The sequence below is a fragment of the Hyperoodon ampullatus genome, assembly GCF_949752795.1.
Source record: "Hyperoodon ampullatus genome assembly, chromosome: 4".
NCBI classification, from domain to species: domain Eukaryota; kingdom Metazoa; phylum Chordata; class Mammalia; order Artiodactyla; family Ziphiidae; genus Hyperoodon; species Hyperoodon ampullatus.
In genome coordinates, this window is record NC_136917.1 from 126,946,531 (window position 1) to 126,965,496 (window position 18,966).

An 18,966-nucleotide genomic window follows, 5' to 3' on the forward strand; every position below is an offset into this window, starting at 1 on the left:
AGAGAGATTAATCGTAAACTCAGCGGGGGAATTCAGTTTTAGGGGGACTAAGTTTCAATAAGCACCTACTATGTGCCAAATAGTAATGTACCAAAATTTATTTTATGTGGTCATCACAGTAGCTACTTGAAGTGGTCATTATCTTTCTCTTCTAAATGGGGAAATGTATGCTGAGGAAAGCCAGGTACTTGCCCAAGGCCACACAATGAATCAGTGGGGTTTAAACAACCAGGTTCTGACTGTTTCTAAATCAGTGTTCTTTCCACACCACTACTCGACCTATCCTTTCTATAATTGGAACTTAACAACAAGCAATAAATGTTTGTTAAAATGAGCACAGCTTTAGCCTGTTCCATTTGAGATCCCAAGTGGAATTCCAGATATTCTAATTCCACGATAATCATTATCATCAACAACTGCTGTCTATTGGAGCACCTGTTACAAGCAAGGCAGTGAGCTCTTCTAAATCAAGCTGGTGTTCATGCTGACATCATAACACACTGCTGTCCTGGAAATCTGGATTCCATGTAATTTCTTTATCTGTGAATTCTGTTAATTAAGTGTATAATACTTTTCATATGAATAGATTCCAAAATCAGAAACCAATTCTTTTTCAGCCCACATTCAGATGTGGTTATTGTAGCCATACACCATGGTTCTTGCTATCAAAGAATTCATAGTTCACTTAGAGACACAGTATTTATGTTTGTACATAAATAGACACAAAGTAAATGCATTTATGACATATCCAAATTAGGGTGCAAACAATAAATAACATCAGAGTTTAGCAAACGGAGTGCTTAATGGACTAGAGGGATCAGAGAGGGTTTTCATGGTGGGAATGCCACTGAGCTGGGTCTGCAAGGTGGGAACACTTGAAGAAATGTCGGAAAAGGGGAGAGTGATGATAGGGATGCAGGTATAACAAAAGACAACGAGCATTTCCTTGTTCCAACATCTGGATTCACTGGACAGTTTCTACATAATTTTGGCTTTGGACTGGACCACAAAGGGCTTTTTTAAAAAAATTAATTAATTAATTAATTAATTTATTTATTTTTGGCTGCATTGGGTCTTGGTTGCTGCACCCGGGCTTTCTCTAGTTGCGACGAATGGGGACTTCTCATTGCGCTGGCTTCTTTTGTTGTGGAGCTTGGGCTCTAACCACGCAGACTTCAGTAGTTGTGAAGTAGTAGTTCTTCGCAGGCTCTAGAGTGCAGACTCGGTAGTTGTGGCTCATGGGCTTAGTTGCTCCGTGGCATATGGGGTCTTCCCAGACGAGGGCTCAAACCTGTGTCCCCTACATTGGCAGGCAGATTCTTTTTTTTTTTTTTTAAATTAATTAATTAATTAATTAATTTTTTTTGCGGTACGTGGGCCTCTCACTGTTGTGGCCTCTCCCATTGCGGAGCACAGGCTCCGGATGCGCAGGCTCAGCGGCCATGGCTCACAGGCCCAGCCGCTTCACGGCACGTGGGATCCTCCTGGACCGGGGCACGAACCCGCGTCCCCTGCATCGGCAGGCAGACTCCCAATCACTGCGCCATCAGGGAAGCCCCCGGCAGGCAGATTCTTAACCACTGCGCTACCAGGACAGTCCACAGAGGGCTTTTATATGGTGATCCTTGGTGCCTCAAATTCCCTTTGATGTTAAATATGTACACTTGTATATTTGATTTATAAAAAGGAAATAGTTTTTTCTCAGTTGGTGGAATACACAATTGCAGGAGATTGGAGAAGTAAATGCTACAGCTAGCTGGATCAGAGGGCTGGATAGAATTTTCACTAATAATAAATGAGCAAGAATACATCAGTATAAAGAGAATTAAAGGTCATTCTTTAAGCTGAAACTGTTATGAGAATGTACTTTATGATCAGTTTTCTAGCTATCCAAGTATCTGGAATATTCACCAAAATGTTGGTATTTTCTTTTTAAAAGAATTGCCTCTGTACTCCATTTTGCTATGTCTGTGGGGACCTGGCCTGAAATGAATGTATTATAGTGGCTCTCCCAGGTTTTTTATTCTGTTTTAAATGAAGTACCTTCTATTGGGCAGGATAATACAGGGTACCATGTGTTTGGCTATTGATAATAGAGGAGTTTTCCTGGGAGTTCCAGAACCTATTATTTGAGTCCAGCATTTCTGAATGTTTGCTCCATAGAGCATTAATCTCACAATATATGTCACAACAAATGGGTTCCATGCTCAATTAAGTTTGGGAAATGTCACTTATAAATTTGCAATGCATGGTAGCATATGCACAGACTCTGGTAAGTCCTGTTGCAGAAAAACCTCTTAAACTTTGATTAACTCAGTGTTTCTTAAAGTTACTTGACCACAAGCAATCCCTATTTCCTCCTCCACTTTTTCCCCCACCGAAGACGCCTGTTAGACTCAAGAATTAGGACTCAGGGGACTTCCCTGGTGGCGCAGTAGTTAAGAATCTGCCTGCCAGTGCAGGGCACACGGGTTCGAGCCCTGGTCCAGGAAGATCCCACATGCCACAGAGCAACTAAACCCGTGTGCTGCAGCTACACAGCCTGTGCTCTAGAGCCCACGAGCCACAAATGTTGAGCCCGTGTGCCACAACTACTGAAGCCCTCGTGCCTAGAGCCTGTGCTCCACAACAAGAGAAGCCACCACAATGAGAAGCCTGTGCACTGCAATGAAGAGTAGCCCCCGCTCGCTGCAACTAGAGAAAGCCCGCACGCCGCAACGAAGACCTAATACAGGCAAAAAAAAAAAAAAAAAAGACTCAGGAAGATGGGAACCACACTAGCTATTTTAAAGGAGAAAATGTAGTATAAGACATTGGCACTAGGTGTTGCAGTACTGAAAAAAACATGACAGAGAACACTAATATATCTCAGAGATAATAACTGCAAGAAGGGAAAAGGTTAGAATTGTCATAACCTAGAAATTTGAAGGAGGGGTGCAGCAGAGTGGGGACTGCACCTCTGAGGAGGGGGCATCACCCAACTGCTGCTTTAGTTCAGGACCTGGAAGGCAGAGCTCCCCATATCCAGGAGCTCAGCTAAAGGGGCTTTAGTAAGCTGGGGTTCTACTGCTGTTGCTGATGAGCACGGTGTGATGAGGTTGGTTCTCAAAGTGTGAAAAGAAGCTTAACAAGGAAAACCATTGCTAGAACCAACTTCTGCCTGGGTGAAGGGTCATAGATGGAGCAAGCCAACAGGGACAACAGCAGACAAACAGGAATGAACAAGTCCCTTCCCCCTCCTCCTGATTTCCAATTTCTCCATTGGCAGGATCTAATATAGAGCCAGCTGACAAAGAAGCAATGTGGCTTGCAGAGTCCCCACCCCAGTATAGAAAACTGAGTGTGGAACTCAAATAATAATAGCAGTAATACATAAAATGTTACATATTATATAGAATTATATGATGGCTTAGTAATTTAGCTATTCACTGTCTACATACATCCTCCTATACATATTTGAGCTCTTGTACTTTTTCCTGTCAAGAGGCAAGTATACTTCCTATGAATAAAGATGTTCCTATTCTCCCCAAAACAGATGCTAGAAGTCCTGTCAGTCATTGTCTCCACCTCTGGGAAATGTTAATTTTCCTCAAATTCAGTCATGGACCCATCAGAATATTTTGTAACTAAAGACTAAATTATAAAGTTATTAAACACCAATAATATTTGTATAAAATCATAAGAAAAAGAAGTAGAAAGGGAAAAAATAAATTTGTTTAGAAACATTAAAAATTTGCTGGAAAATTTGTTAGGCAATATTATATTTTTAACTACAACTGCTTACTTCTTTCAAGGTTAACTTAGATATCAAGCTTCTAGATCTTACTTGAGCCCAGTTATTTGTATGATGGAGTAAAGTAGAGAGCTGCCAATTCCGCAGTGGATTTAAGCTGTGTAGATAACCAGTATACAAAATTTATTTAGGCAACACTTTTTTGCCTCATCCTAATTACAGTTATTTTAGCTAGAAATTTCCTCTTGTTAATTAAATGCATTTAAAATCTAGTATTGGCCAGAGTACCTCACAGTTATAAGCTTTCTCATTAATGATTGATCCTGAATCCCAAACTAGAGATTTCCACTGGCGGCACTACTGATACTATTGATATGGAGAACCCTGGCAACAGACTTTGCAAAATGGCAGCTGTTGCACTAATTTGGGTGTCATAATGTTGTTTCTTACATCGGCAACAGCTTTTAAAAACGTGAAACATGACCTTTGCAAGCACACCCTAGGTTCCCACAGCATTCTAACTTTATTTGGGGGACTAACAGATGCCTCAGCTTCTTTAGTTAGCAGGCCAGCAACCAAGGAAGTAAGGAGAAAAGATATAATGAGATCGTAGAACTTGGTTTTAGTACCTCACCTGAGAGAATGGTGCTGCCTTTTAAAATTGATCTCAAAGATTGTAGATTGTACAGAGCCCCCTTTCTTAATACACACAGGATAAATAGCACACAGCTCTGTGTCGGCAGTTTCAAGGGTCACAAATCCTAGTCTTTGGGACCTACATAGTGTCTTTTGGAGACAGATGGAAAGTTTTAGGTACAGTCAGGTAAAGTCATTGGTTATATGAATTTCCTGTCAGGAGCTTTAGGTTCCAAAACAACAATGGCTTTTAGATCTTTTGGATAAGACTGTGGTGCAAACAAAACAAACAGACCAAAACAAAAAAATTACTAGGGTGGTGGAGCCTCTAAAATGAGCACTTTATCTGAAAGGTTCTCTGATAGTGTAGACCCACATAACAGCTGAAATGAATGAGTTTTTAGGAAGGGAGGCAAGAGGACATAGGTGATTGAATACACGTAGAAGCTGGATCTGACTTAGTGCTTTACCCATCAGTTGGTTCAGAATTTTTGGAGCTGGATTTTTAATTACTTTCCCCTGGATTGGGAAGTCCTAATCTGAGTTTAGAGGCCTCATATTCTGGGGAAATTTCTAGCTCTTTTCTTCCAGTGTAACCTCAGGTCACTTGATCTTCCCTGGCTTAGATCAATACCCACTGAAGACCCAACTTGAGGGACCAGTGCTTGGGGTGGCTCATTGTCCACAGGGGTAGTGTGTCCACAGCCTGAAGTAATCTGTCTCCTAACTCATGCTTGAGTCTCACAGAGCTGGGGGTTGCTTGCTTAGTAAATAGCCATTGTAGCATGTGTTTTAGCCTCTAGCCTCAGGATTCTGTTTCTGTCAGTTTAGACTCTAGTGCAGGGATTGCATGTGTCAGATCCAGTACCCCTTGTAAAAAGTCTGGAATGAAATTAAACCTGAGTTAGGGATGGAGTATTTAGCATTGTGCCTGCCACACAATAGGTGCTTGCTTAATAAGTATTGCTACTGCAGGGCACAGATTAGCTTTGATAAATGGCTAACAATCTAGAATAATCAGAAAGATCTGCAACCCACCAGGCTCTTGTCATAGTTCATAGCTGGTGGCCAGGGTGTTGTTTGAACATCCAGAGTTGGACAGAAGTTCTGTATCACAGGTCCCTTTCAGCTTTCCTACCATTGATTGTTCGTAGTGAGTTCTTATCATCATTGAGCCACTTTCTCAGCCACCACACCAAAGTGTTTTTGGTCCTCTCATATTTTTTTTATGTTCTTGGAGATTTCAGGCTGGCAGAACAAATTGGAGAGAGAAAGTGTAAGCTGATTTTTTTGAAACTGGGATCTCTCATTTTGAGAACTATTTCAGGCTTCATTCTTCAATCATCAGTCTCTTCAGAGGTACTCAGTACTTTGGGCTTGTTCATAAAAGAAACATATTGCAAGAAATGACCTACCCACCTGTGCTCATTCAGCTCACGAGTCTCTGTTTTTCTCTGCTTTTTTTTAAACCTTTTTTCACAGCCGTTGAATTAACAATGTATTGGGCACCCACTGGCCCTATGCCTAGCCCTATGCTGGATATTGGAAATACAGTGATGAACAGGACAAAGTCCTTACCTAGTTGAGAGAAACAGACAATGGATGGCCATACATAGTGGTGAGGAATATAAAGTAAATCAACAGGGTGAGGTGACAGAGAGTGATTGTTGGGGATGTGCACGACTTCTGATACAGTGACAGGAAAAAATTCTGAGGAGGTAAAACCTGAGGTGAGATCTGGAGCTTGTGAAGGAACCAGCCATGTGAGGATCAGCAGGTGAAAGCTCCTGCCAGAAGGTAACAAATGCAAAGTCTCCTCCCACTCAACAGACTCCTCGACACATATAAGAAGCTCTTCTATAAGCCCATGTGAGAAGGACGGATGGGAGAAGGCTGGGAAATATCCTTTGGTCACCTGCAAATCCCCACAGATGTAACTGGTGCTTCTTACTAATAGATGTGCTTTAAGTGCTCCATATACAGGCTGGGGACTGGATGATTTCCTTGAAATTTCCCCCCATAGTCAAATTTTTCAAGAACTAAATATAACAAATTGGTAATCTACCCACACATGTTCTTTTGTAGCATCCAAGGACACTACCATAGCATGATGGATAATATTATGAGCTGTCTCTGTTATGTGATGAGTTGTGTTATAAAAATGAAGCAAAGTTTCATCTTGGTGAAATGCTTAGCAGAGGGAGCAGTATTTCCAGTCTGACTATTTAGGTCATTTTTTTCCACCTGTTTTTCAGCTCTGTTGTTTGCTTCTTGCACAGGTAAGTATAGACAACATATTCTCTTAGAAAGAACATGGATCCCTGCTTGCTTATTACTGCTATGTAAGAGGGGAGGTTGGAGGGGAAGGCGTTCTGACAGCCATTTCTTAATCTTGGCACGCAGGCTAGTGTGAGGGACAGATACTTATGGGGTGTTCTGTGGCTGGTGGAAAGGGATCCAGCAACAGCCACCTTTCCCTTGGCCCCCATCTCCACGCCATGAGGTCTCAAAGACATAGATACAAAAGCCAGGTAAATGCATGATCTTTGTTACTCTTAAGGTGTTCAACCCAAACTGTTATGGTCTCCTGGAGACCGAGACTCAACCACGTGGTAGCCTCTTGCTTCTCATTGCACTTTATTTCTAGTCAGCTGTGACAGGGCTATATTTCTAGTCCATTTGCTAAGGCTGGAGGCAGGCTTTTTTGGTTTAGAACATGTCACGTAGGCTGTGGTGGGCTCCTTGGGGCTCTCTTCCTCAGGCCCAAACCCAAGCCTGTGTAGCTTTTACTCTGTTTGTGAGAAAGGTCCAAGCATTGGGGAAAGAGGACATATTTCTACCTAAGGGCCAGTGTAGAGCTAGTCTAATTTGCTCAGCCTGTGCCTCTTCAGGTGGATGACTCCCAGGGCACGGAGCTTTGCCAGCAGAGGTAGATTCACCCCAATGCTAATTCAGTTTGAGCTTCAGTTGCTTGAGCTTTTTCTAAATAAATATTCACTTTCATGTCTAATTTCAAATTTGAAATTCTTTATTCTTTTTCTTGGAGTGCTCCCCCAATTGTGTAAGATTTAGGTCCCACAAAGCTGGCGCCTGCTCCTAGATACTGGTGGGGCTGCCACAGGAAGCCACTGAGGGCCAGCCCTTTGAAAACATGCAGGAACTGAGAGGAAGAGTGTCTATGTATGTAAAATTAAAATACTTGCAATGCCAAGGCCAGGGTCCAGTCAGTCCTACTGTAGGGTCCTTTAAAAAGCACAGCATGAGGAAGGGTGACTAGTTGCAAAAATAGAATAGAGAACTTCTGTGTATTGTCCACCCAGATTCCCCAGTTGTTAACATTCTACAACATTTGCTTTATCATTCTCCCTCTCTCCCTCTCCCTCTCTCTCTCCTCCTCTCTTTCTTACATACACACACACACACACACACACACTCTCTCTCTCTCTCTCTCTCTCTATCTCTCTATCTCTTCTTCTCTTTCTTTTTTTCCCCTCATCCATTCAAGTGTGGGTAGCAGACAAATGGCCCCTAAGCACTTCAGTATATATTTATTAAACAACAGACATCCTCTAATAAAGCTACAATGTACCCATCAAAATCAGGCAATTAACACTGATTTTATGCTAATATATTATTCAGAGATTTCATTAAAATTTTACCCATTTTCACAGTAATGTTCTTTTCAGGTTGAGAATCCAAACCACAATCATATATTGCATTTAGTCATCATTTCTTTTCAGTTTATTTCAATTTGGGACGGTTCTTCAGTCTTTCTTTACCCTTCAAGGCCTTTGTAATTTTCGTGTCTAAGCCAGTTACTTTGAGAATGTCCCTAAATTTGGGTTTGTCTGATTCTTCCTCAGGATTAGATTCATATAATGAATTTTTTCCCAGGAACACCACAGAAGTGAGAGTATGCACATGATGTTGATTTGTTCTATTACTGGGGATGGTAATTTTTTCACTTGGTTAAGATACTATGTGTCAGATCTTTCTGCTGTAAAATTAATTAGTAAGTGTTTTGTGGGGTGCTACTTTGAGATTATGTAAATATCATGCTCCTCATCAATTTTTCACTCACTGGCTTAAGCATTCGTTGATGATTCCTACCTAAATCAGTTATTACCATGAAGATAGCCAAGTAAGTTTTTCTAATTCCATTATTTCTTCTACATTCATTAGTTGACAATCTACTATAAGGTAGACTTTACCCTATTTACTTACATATTTATTTGTATTTGCATGGATCCATGGATTCCTATTTTATTCAGTGTGTTATAATTCTGTACTGTCATTATTTATTTTAATGCTCAATTTGTCCCAGATTTGGCTAATGGGAACCCCTTCCGTTTGGCTCCTATATCCTTTTGGCATGTCCCTATCATTCTTTGAGATCTCCCTTATGTTCCAGCACAAGATAGTCTAGGCTTATTTGTACTTTTCTTGTTCCAGCCCTGGTATCAGCCATTTCTTCAAGGATGCCTGGTTCCTTTTAGTATAAAATGGTATTTAAATACCAAGATCTAGGGGTTAGGTGTGCTCATTGCTATGGGGGTGTTGAGCAGAAAGGTAGATAATAGATGTATGTATATACATTCATGTACACACATCTGTAGTAATTTCTGTATTTTTCTATCCATATATATTAAAACCATTAGTTTATACAGATACCTCCAGTTGCAACCCAACATCAAATGTTTTATTCTGGCCTTCCTCTTTTCCATACTTGAAGATCGTAAGAATCTTGTCTCCCATTATCCTCAGTCCCTTATTTTCTCAGTGCCTTGTATGTAATTGTCTCAGTCCCTTGCATGTAATGAATCTCCAGATCATGTGTGCTATCTCCTTAGCTCTGTGCTGCTGACTCGCTCCAGCTGAGAAGTACCATCCCCACCACATACATACCTATTGAGAGTTCCTCTGTTCTGTTCCATCCCCAATAGGACTTAAACCAAGAGCTACCCTTCTTCTGGCCCTGGTTGGTCACTTTTAGAGCTCTCCACTGGCCCAGCATGTGCCTGACCCCAGCCCCCACTGTCTGAAAGTTCTCCCCCAGCCCTGGTTGCATGTAAGCCAGGAGGTGCCTTTAGCGCCAATGAGGCATCCACCAAGAATTGAGATGTCTCCTGCCTCTTTACCCCCATATGTGCAGGTTGAGAATTCTCCATGGTCTTGGTGGCTTAGTGGTCAAGAGTAACTCCCCAGCCTCAGAAGTGTGCCAACCTATGCTGCTTGGGTACTGGACAGAAGTTTAATACCTGAAACTGATCAGTAAATTATTGATCAGGGAAGGGAGCTTAAACTGATTATGGTTGGAGGTAATTATGACAGAGAAATAAAAACCATTTTATGCTTACATCTGGTGCTGATCATTTGCCTGCTTGCTCTCAGATCTGTTCCCCGACTCTTCCCCCGCTCTGTATTATAGGCAACTACATATCCCAGGCACTTTGCCAACTAGTTTCCAACTAGTTTTGTCCACTGGGAGGCACTATAAGACAGGAGAGCAGGTAGAAGAAGCCAGGGTAACTCCATCTTTCCCTTCTACCTTGGGCAGTATCCCCATCAGTGGCTATTTCTCCTCTATGATACCAGTTTCTGTTAGACTTGTCATGGTTCTACATTCTTCCAGTTGACCTATACTCCTGAGTTCCAATACCACTACCTTTTTTCCATTTGTCCTACCTGCCCCAAGAGTGGCAGTAGCCTCCTGCTATTTCTAACTTCTTGATTGCCATCTTTCTGGTTCTCAGTTTTTCTGTAACCCATGTAACCAATTCCCTGAATTAGATTCCTTCTGCTTTAAACACCTAGAGCATTTTATGTTTTCCTAACTTAACCCTTAAAATTGCCCAACAAGTTGGTTCTCCTTAATAAATTTGTAACAGAAGACTGGAGCTACTGTAGCCAACTTCTTCCCATTTGGGGAAAGTTTGTCTGAGAATGAGACCCACACAAAGGAGATGGAGCCAGAAGACATGAAGAAAAAGATCCTGGTGACTTTAAATAAGACCTTGATCAACCATTGCCTGAAGCCAGTAACCCCTGGACTTTCCAGTTACTTGAACCAATCAAACCACTTTTTGTTTTAGTCACAGTTGTTACGTTTCTGTTTAGGTATCTTGACTGTCAAATTAATTACAAATTATAGGCCATTTCCTCTTTGATCCATACAGGTGACTCAGGTTCAATTTGAAAGTTGCATAGCCTGATGGAACATATCTCATTGTGTGATTTACTTATTTATATTCTTAAAAGAGGAGATTTTCTTACAGCCTCTCTTGTATGTTGGTCTTTCTGTCTTTTAGTGTGTGATTCCCCTTTTCTTTTCTGAGCTGCCATATTCTGACAGGGTCTCATATATCCACTATATCACTGGAAGGGACAAAATAAAAAATTTATGTCATCCACATGACAGACCTGAAAAACTAGCCTCTCATTTAAATATTGCAAAAAATTGAGTTATATGCTACATAAGTGACAGGAGAATGGGCCTCTTAATCTGTGTGAAAGGAAATTGGATTCAAGTTGTTTTATCTCTTGCAGATGTTCAACATTATTTTTGTCAGCTAGTAGTTAAGTTGAAGAGAGACATCTTTCTCAGAATAGAAACATGAAATAATAATGTCCTCCAGCATCATCTCATCATGTTAAGCCATGAGATGGATGATATCCTGATGTGAAAAGATGCAAATGATACTGAGTTTTGAAGTATTTGTTGGGAGTGGAGGAGAGGCTGAAATTTTGTTCTACAGTGTGCTGTTTATGCATGAAACAGTTAAGGAATCCCAGAGAATCTTTGTTAATAAAAAAGGCGGGGGTATGGTGGGGGAGGGAGTGTAGGCCACAGTTTCCTAAGAGATTTATTTTGGACAGGAATCCAGTAAAGATTTGGGTTTAAAATGTTCCTGCAGAAAGTTGGAACTAGCATGGCTGAGGACTCAATGTCCTTGGAGGCCGAGTCCAGAGTGTGTTGCTTAGATTTTCTATGATTTTACTCATGACACGAAGGATATAAGGCTTCTTACGGTGAATTGGTCATGGGTGTGCTGTGGCCTCTCGCCTTCTTTACCCTCTTCAGTAAGTGGGCTAGTTTCTCTCTCCTGACGTAGGTCTATTTATCACCCTCTGTGGTTCTCAGTTCTCATACCTGAGTCATTACATGCCTTCCATCTACAAGTTCAGCCCTATCCTGAGTTAATCCAGACAAGTCGGAAAGATATCTTAGCAGCCTAGACCACTGAGATCTATGATTAGATGTGCTGCTTGAGACATGCTAGCTGGTAGGTTGGAGGGACTTTATGGAGCGCCCCTGAGTCCTGGAATTGGGGCTTGCTGTAGAGAGTGAGTTGCTGTCTGAGTTTTCCTATCTGACACTGTACTGCATAAACTAGGACTGGAATCCTAGTCAGCTTGGCTGGGGCCATGAAGCCTTGGGAGAGTGATAGAGTCTGCTCCCTCTACCAGCCCCCGCAGCTGTTCTCAAAGGACCAGGCATATTTCTGGGTTGATTTCTTCAGGCCCCAGGCTGCCTGGCCCAGCCTCCCCTTGCCACCCACCTTCTCTCCATCTTCTGTGTTGCTGATGTGTCAGCATTTCACACATCTGATTAGTGACTGTTCTGACATGTGCCTCAGGACTTTGGGTCCTCCCTGGACTATACCCAAGCATTAGAACATATTTAACCCATGAATGAATTACTTTCTACTTTCATCCTAACTCCTAGTCTTCATTAACACATTTTTAAATGTTACCATGGCTTGATTCGGGATGTATATTATAAATGGCATTTTTAATAATATTAACAATAACAATTTAACTTACGTACAGATTCTGTGCTAAGAACTTTACATTCATTATTTAATTCAAACATGCAGCAAGATATTTATTTCATCAGTTTCTGGATGAGGAAAGCATTCCTAAAAGGCTAATTTCTCTCAGGTCATACAGAGATGGAATTACAATCCATGTCTGTTTGATGTTAAAGTTTATGCTTTTAACCATGATACTATCCTGACTCAAACACTGGGCATGTGATTTATACTTTTTTAATAATAATTCATAGTTTGAAGGTGATCTCACTGTTGGTTGAAATAAATATGTTGGGTTTCTACTTTGTTTAATAGGAAGAAATGGGGCAGGAAGTGGGAATGGTAATAAAAGAGGTTATTTATTTAAATTTTATGGTACATTAGCATTTATAAAGACCTAAAATAATGCAACAAGAACAGCTCATGTATTATCTACTGCATGTGTGCTCATGCACACACCCCCATCCACACGCCACATAGGTTTATACGTACACATGCTATTTTTGAGGGATAATTATATGCTGGGTGCTTTATATAAATTATCTGCTGTTTTTGTCTCAGGTTTCCCAGAAAGTAGAGCAGAGCGTGAGGCAAAGAATAAAGCACTGATAATTTATGTTGAGGTACAAACTTAGGGCAGCAAAAGTGATGAAACATAAAAGCGAGGTAAGAGAAGCTGTGAAGCAAAGCAAAGTGACTGCACTGACTAGTGCTTTGTAAGAGCCATGGAGAGACCAGGCAGGCCACTCAGCAGGTGTGTCTGCAAGACTGTGTGGGGCTTTTCTGGAAAGACTCTGTGAAGAAATCTCACCTCAGAGCAGTTGACTGAAGAGCGGAAGGTAGGGCAGTTTACTTCCCAGTATCTCTCCTATCTCTGTTTTTCCACTGGTTAAAGTTTTTCCAGTTGAGAGTTAATTTCCTCACACTTCAGTAGCTGCCAGAGTGCAACATCCTAGATCTTGGGGTATTGCATTTCATTCAAACATAGAAATGGCAGGGAGACTGAGCAACTCTGGGCATATGGCTGGTTGGCCCAACTGTGTAGAGGTAGCCAAGGAGGAGGCTCTCCCAGGGCAAGTAAATTGTTGGTCCTCCATGGGAGGCGAAAAGGTAGAGGCTGTCTAATGAGGTGTATAACATTTATGGTTGATGTATCTGCTTATAATTCACAGCAACCCTCAGAGGTATTTTATTTCTCACTTTACAGCTGAGGAAATAGGCTAATTTGCCCCAGATCTCGTAACAGTGAGTAGTCAAGCCAGAGTTTGAATTCGGATCAGTTTACTTTCAAATTCTGTGCTTTGTCTAGTATGCTACTTAGATTTTCCTGCATGCATTAATTTAATTAAAAAATGATAACAATAATACAGAGTTCTTGTGGAAAATCCTGAAAATATAAAGAATAATTATTCATAATCTATAGACCCAAAAATAGTCGTTTAAAAATCTTTTTAGTTTTTTATAATGTTTTTATCTTTTAGCTTTTCTACAATATTTTTACTTAGTTGAGATGATAATGCAAATATTATAGTTTAGGCTCTGGGCATTGATCAATATATCAATATATCCTCTGTCAATGTAAACTATTATGATTCCATAAAAGTATCTGGATGTAGCATAATGTGCCTTGGAAGAAGTAGGTCTGTGATCCATTGTCTCCCTTTACTGGGGTGAGGGCGTATGCTCCTGGGTAAGAAGGATGGCAAGTAAACTGGTCTAATCTTGTAAATACTAATTTACAGACTAATTTACTAATGGCAAACCTCCCAACAAACTAAATGATTTCGCAGACAGAAGAGTCCTTATCCATGGAATGCTTTTAGCAGAATGTGCTTTGTGTCTAAGATTTCTTAGGTAAACAAACCTGGAATCTTCGAATTTATGGGGCATGGCTCTCTGGAAAATGTCATGTAAACTACGTAAATATCTGAGTAGAAAATGGAGATGTTTCAGATGTTTCCAGAACTAAGTAGCTCCTTCTGGGTAAGCAAAGTGGTTCCATACCTTTCTTAGAGGCCTCATCTATTATGTTGGACCAGAGCACCTTTGATACAGGAAGAATACAGGGAATTGTGTGAGGGGTTGTGAACCTCTCCCCATTGTACCTTCATTGTATCTTCATTACTTTCATCTTTGAAATTATTGGTAAAGCTTGGTAGTAGATAAGATGTTTTATGTGTGAGTCATATTTGACAACGGATTTTTCTTGTGTCTTGTGCTATCTCAATTCATAATTATGTCCTCACTAATGATGTTTTAATCATATAATAAAGTTTTGTAACTTTAAATACTACTGAAATACACAACTCTGACTAAATCATTGTATATGCTTTATATCATATATTTTGAGTGATTCCAAGAGGACTTTGCTGTTCTATACTACTTAATAGCTACACAAGGAAAACCTCAGCAATAATGTAGTGTCATGCCTCCTGTTCTTGCTACTGCAAGGAGAAAGAGAAGGATCAAGGGGAAAAGAGGAAAAAAAGGGAGAAAGAAGTAGGATTAGAAGGAATTATCACTAGACTCTTCTATAAGCTAGGGATCTCTCTTCACTCTCTTGAGTAATTGCTCCTGCTGAAATCCTTCTATTCTTAGTTCTGGTCCCAAAATCCCATTTCTGCTCCACACCCTGGCATCCTGGAGGGAGCAACTAAACTCTCCCAGATTCTTCTTATGATGATTACCTCCTGATACAGCTACTGGAGAAACCTTAAGCAGCTTGGTGTTTGAACAGGGGAGATACAATGCTGACATTGCAAATTGGAACTGGTGGTTTTACAGCACATCTAGGGTTCTTAATCTGGGGTTCACGGAGAGAATTTGGTGGGGGAAGAGGGTCAGTGAATTTGGAAGGGAAAAATTACACGTTTAATTCACTAATCTCTAACAACAACAACAAAAGCTCTGCTTCTCTAAAAGACACCTGATTGAAGCAAGTTGCAGTGGTGTGACATCCCCCTTACTGAGAACTCTGGGGGGGCTTCTCTGCTAATTTGTTTTTTCTATCATTTAATAAGATTGGTCCCTTGTCCCCTTTATTTATTGTTCACAGTTTCCTGTGGGGAGGAGCAGCATCTGATGTAGTGGAAGAACACTTGTCTGGGGATCAGTTAGTCTAGGTACTAACTTTTGCTCTGGTCATTGATAAACTGAAGGGTTGCACTCTGTGGTCTTCATCCCTTCCACTTTGCCTTCTAGGAATTTTTGAACGTTAGATGAGAAATGCTGTTAAATAATTTAAATGTTTCATTTCTAGACAGAAAGTTATAAACCCCCCTCCCACACACACACATACCCCTAAAATTTCAATACATTGATAAAGTAGAAAACTAGCCATGGGAAGCTTGGCATATAATCTGATCCTTCCTTATCCATGTCCCCCAACCTTTCTAGAGTGTACTTCTAGGTAGTACAAGCTGGCCTCAGAAAAATACCACCTAGCCAGTTTCTTACAGGTGAGGCAAAGTCAGAGGTATGGGTGGAGAGGGAGACCTGGAGAATGCTCTGAACTGTGATAGCCAATATTAAGCAACAAGATACCCCTAATATAGTCTGCCAGGGGGTTCTGTGTGATTGTCCTCTAAGCCGGGCACAGGGATACTGCTCGCTTGCGCTCGTGCTTGCACGCTCTCTCGCTCGCGTGCTCTCTCTCTCCCTCCCTCCCTCCCTCCCTCTCTCCCCCCTCACATCTTAGACACGGTGGCTGAGTAATACTGTGGGCAGACAGAGAGTGATGTCCATTCCTAAAAATTTCTTAATGTATCTCTTTGATTTCATACTTTTTTATTCTTAAAAAAGAGGAATTAAAACATTAGGTAAAGATAGTTTTATGTGTTGCTGAGATATGTTAGGAATGGGGAGGGAACACTGAAACTCATGGGCTAAAGTAATTGTTTTTACTGCCTTCATTCTTCTCCTGTGTTATATACCGTGACTTTTAGGGTACTCACCCACAAATAGAGTTCTCAGTAGTCTCTTTAAAAACCTTCGATGAATGCTGTAACCTCCAGGTTGAGGGGAGATCCCAAAGATGAGGTAAAGAAGAGAGCAATGCCCACAGAAGTTCCTGTCGGGCTAAAGCTAAGTGCCCCAAGACATGGGAAATAAAGATTGACTGTGAGTATGTGATTTGTACCACATTTTCAGCAAATGTGATTTTTTAAAATCACAAAACCAGTGAGCCGGACTTCCCTGGTGGCACAGTGGTTAAGAATCCACTTGCCAATGCACGGGACACGGGTTTGAAACCTGGTCTGGGAAGGTCCCACATGCCATGGAGCAAGTAAGCTCGTGCGCCACAACAACTGAGCCTGCACTCTAGAGCCCATGAGCCACAACTACTGAGCCCATGTGCCACACCTACTGAAGCCTGTGCACCTAGAGCCCGTGCTATGCAACAAAGAGAAGCCACCGCAGTGAGAAGCATGCACACTGCAATGAAGAGTAGCCCCCACTTGCCGCAACTAGAGAAGCCCGCATGCAGCGACAAAGATCCAACACAGCCAAAAATAAATAAATAAATAAATTTATTTAAAAACAAAACAGTGAACCATTCAGAGATTCAAAGATAATAATAATAGTAATCAGAATGGAGCCCTATGGGTAGATTCTGCCAAAATAATAATAATAATAATAATAATAATAATAATAATAATAATAATAATGAGAGTGAAGTTGGGAAGAGAGAAACAATTTTTTAAAAGTTGATGTAAAACATATACCACAGAGAAATTATCTATAGAATAATAGAAAGGATACAAAGAAATTGTTCTTAGAGTCTCAAAGAGGTTGCCCATAACAGAAATTAGTCAGAGAAAAAGATTTCAAAGAAGCAATAAAAAGTTCAAAGAAAAATTAGAAAGCAGTAGGAGAAGATGGGAAAGGAATTAAAGAAATGGAAGAGGAAAAACAACACAAAGAATAAATGTGACTGAAAACACATGTATAGTGGCAAATATGACAACATCACCCAAAATGAAATGGAAAAGAACAAAGACATAGAAGAGATTATATACAAGGTACTGGATATGGAAGAAAAACAAAGGTGATCCAGTATATACTAATTGACATTTCTGAGAGAGAGAGAATAGAACAGATGGAACAGAAATGATTTCGATACTATAAAAGAAAACAGTTTCCTTCAGTAAAAGCCTGAATCAGCACATTGAAGCACGATCCAGTAAAGATCAGCACGACACAGCCAACACACAGCCATATCCTTAAAAAGTTACTGAATATGAGATAAAGGAAGATTTATATGGGCATGAAGAAAAGAAATTAAGTCACAGAGAAGGGGAAAGTCTGGTTGACTTCAGACTTTTCATAGCAAGATTCAATGACAAAAGATGGTGAAGGAATGCCAATAAAGTGTTACTAAATAATTTATTAACTATGCAAATTCAAGTCTAAAGGCAACAGATAATCTCGATAATGCAAGTACTTAGGCAGTACAGTAGATAGGAGTCCTTGGAAAAAATAAGTCCAGTGGATCAGGAGATGATTCAGAATAAATGTAACCAGTTTATTGAATAGGTTGAATTTGAAATATCCAAATATAAAATCTTTCTTCACATTCTCCAAAGTCTTTAGACTGTCCTAGTCAAATCTTCCTTTCTTGCTCTTTTAGCAATATCTTGGTCTGATCCCATCACTTTTCTGGTAATTTCAAGTATTCAAAATCCAATAAGGCTGCTTCTATCTCTTATTCAATTTAACTCTCATTTTCTTTCCACTCCAAGGTTGGGCACCTATGGCAGATGATGGGTACCAAAATATGTCTCTTTGGCATATGAATTATTTTGAGCTAACTGCCAACTGAGAACCAGCAGATGTAGGAAAAGCTCTTTACCTCGCTCCCCTAAAAATAGAGCACAGATTTTCCCTTTTGCAGAGGAAATTTACATTTGTAAAGGAAATTTCCATTTGTAAAGATGTCTCTGTACCAGGAAGAGATCTACTCCCAGAGACAACTTTTATCACCTGAGAATCTTATCTGCATAAAAAGACAGCTCTTGTTTCTTACTCCTGTAACCATTCCTGCTCACCCCAGAGGCTCAAACCCTACTTTGTTTAGCCTAAGATGGTATATAAGCCTCAATCATTTGGCCACTTCCTTGAGCCACATTATACTTTGTGAGCTCCTGTGCATAGTACATAATTAAAACTATTGTTTATTCTTCTCATTCTGATTTTTGTTGTTTTTTGTTTTTGGCCATGCTGTGTGGGATTTCAGTTCCCTGATCAGAGATTGAACCTGGGATTGAACCCGGGATTGCACCTGGGCCACAGCAATGAAAGCACCAAATCCTAACCACTAGACCACCAGGGAACTCCCTTCTTATTCTGTCTTTTATTAGTTTTATTTTGGGTTCTAGCCGTTGAACCTAAGAGGGGAGAAGAAAAATGATTTTCTCCCCTACACAGAGATCCTTCTTCCTTCTCTCATCTCCCTTCCTTACACTCTCTTTCTTGTGAGTCCTTTTCTCCTCTGTTGTGTTGTAGTGAGAAGAAGAGATGGGGGGAAAAGGGGGTGAACATCATTTAGATGGTGCCTTTGGGTGTTTTTTAGGTTGTTATTGCCTCTAATTTATTCTGTGTGAGAGAGGTCCAAATGCTGGTGTTCTCCAAAGGGATATGTGAGAGTTCTTGGGGGTCCTTCAAGAACATTCCCTTCCAGACAAATGGCTGGTTCTCTGTCAGGACCCCTCTGACTCCAGCTGAGCTCCCACCTCTGGGAGTCTACTCCACAGCCTCCAGCTGCTGGAATCCTCTTGTCTGGCAGGC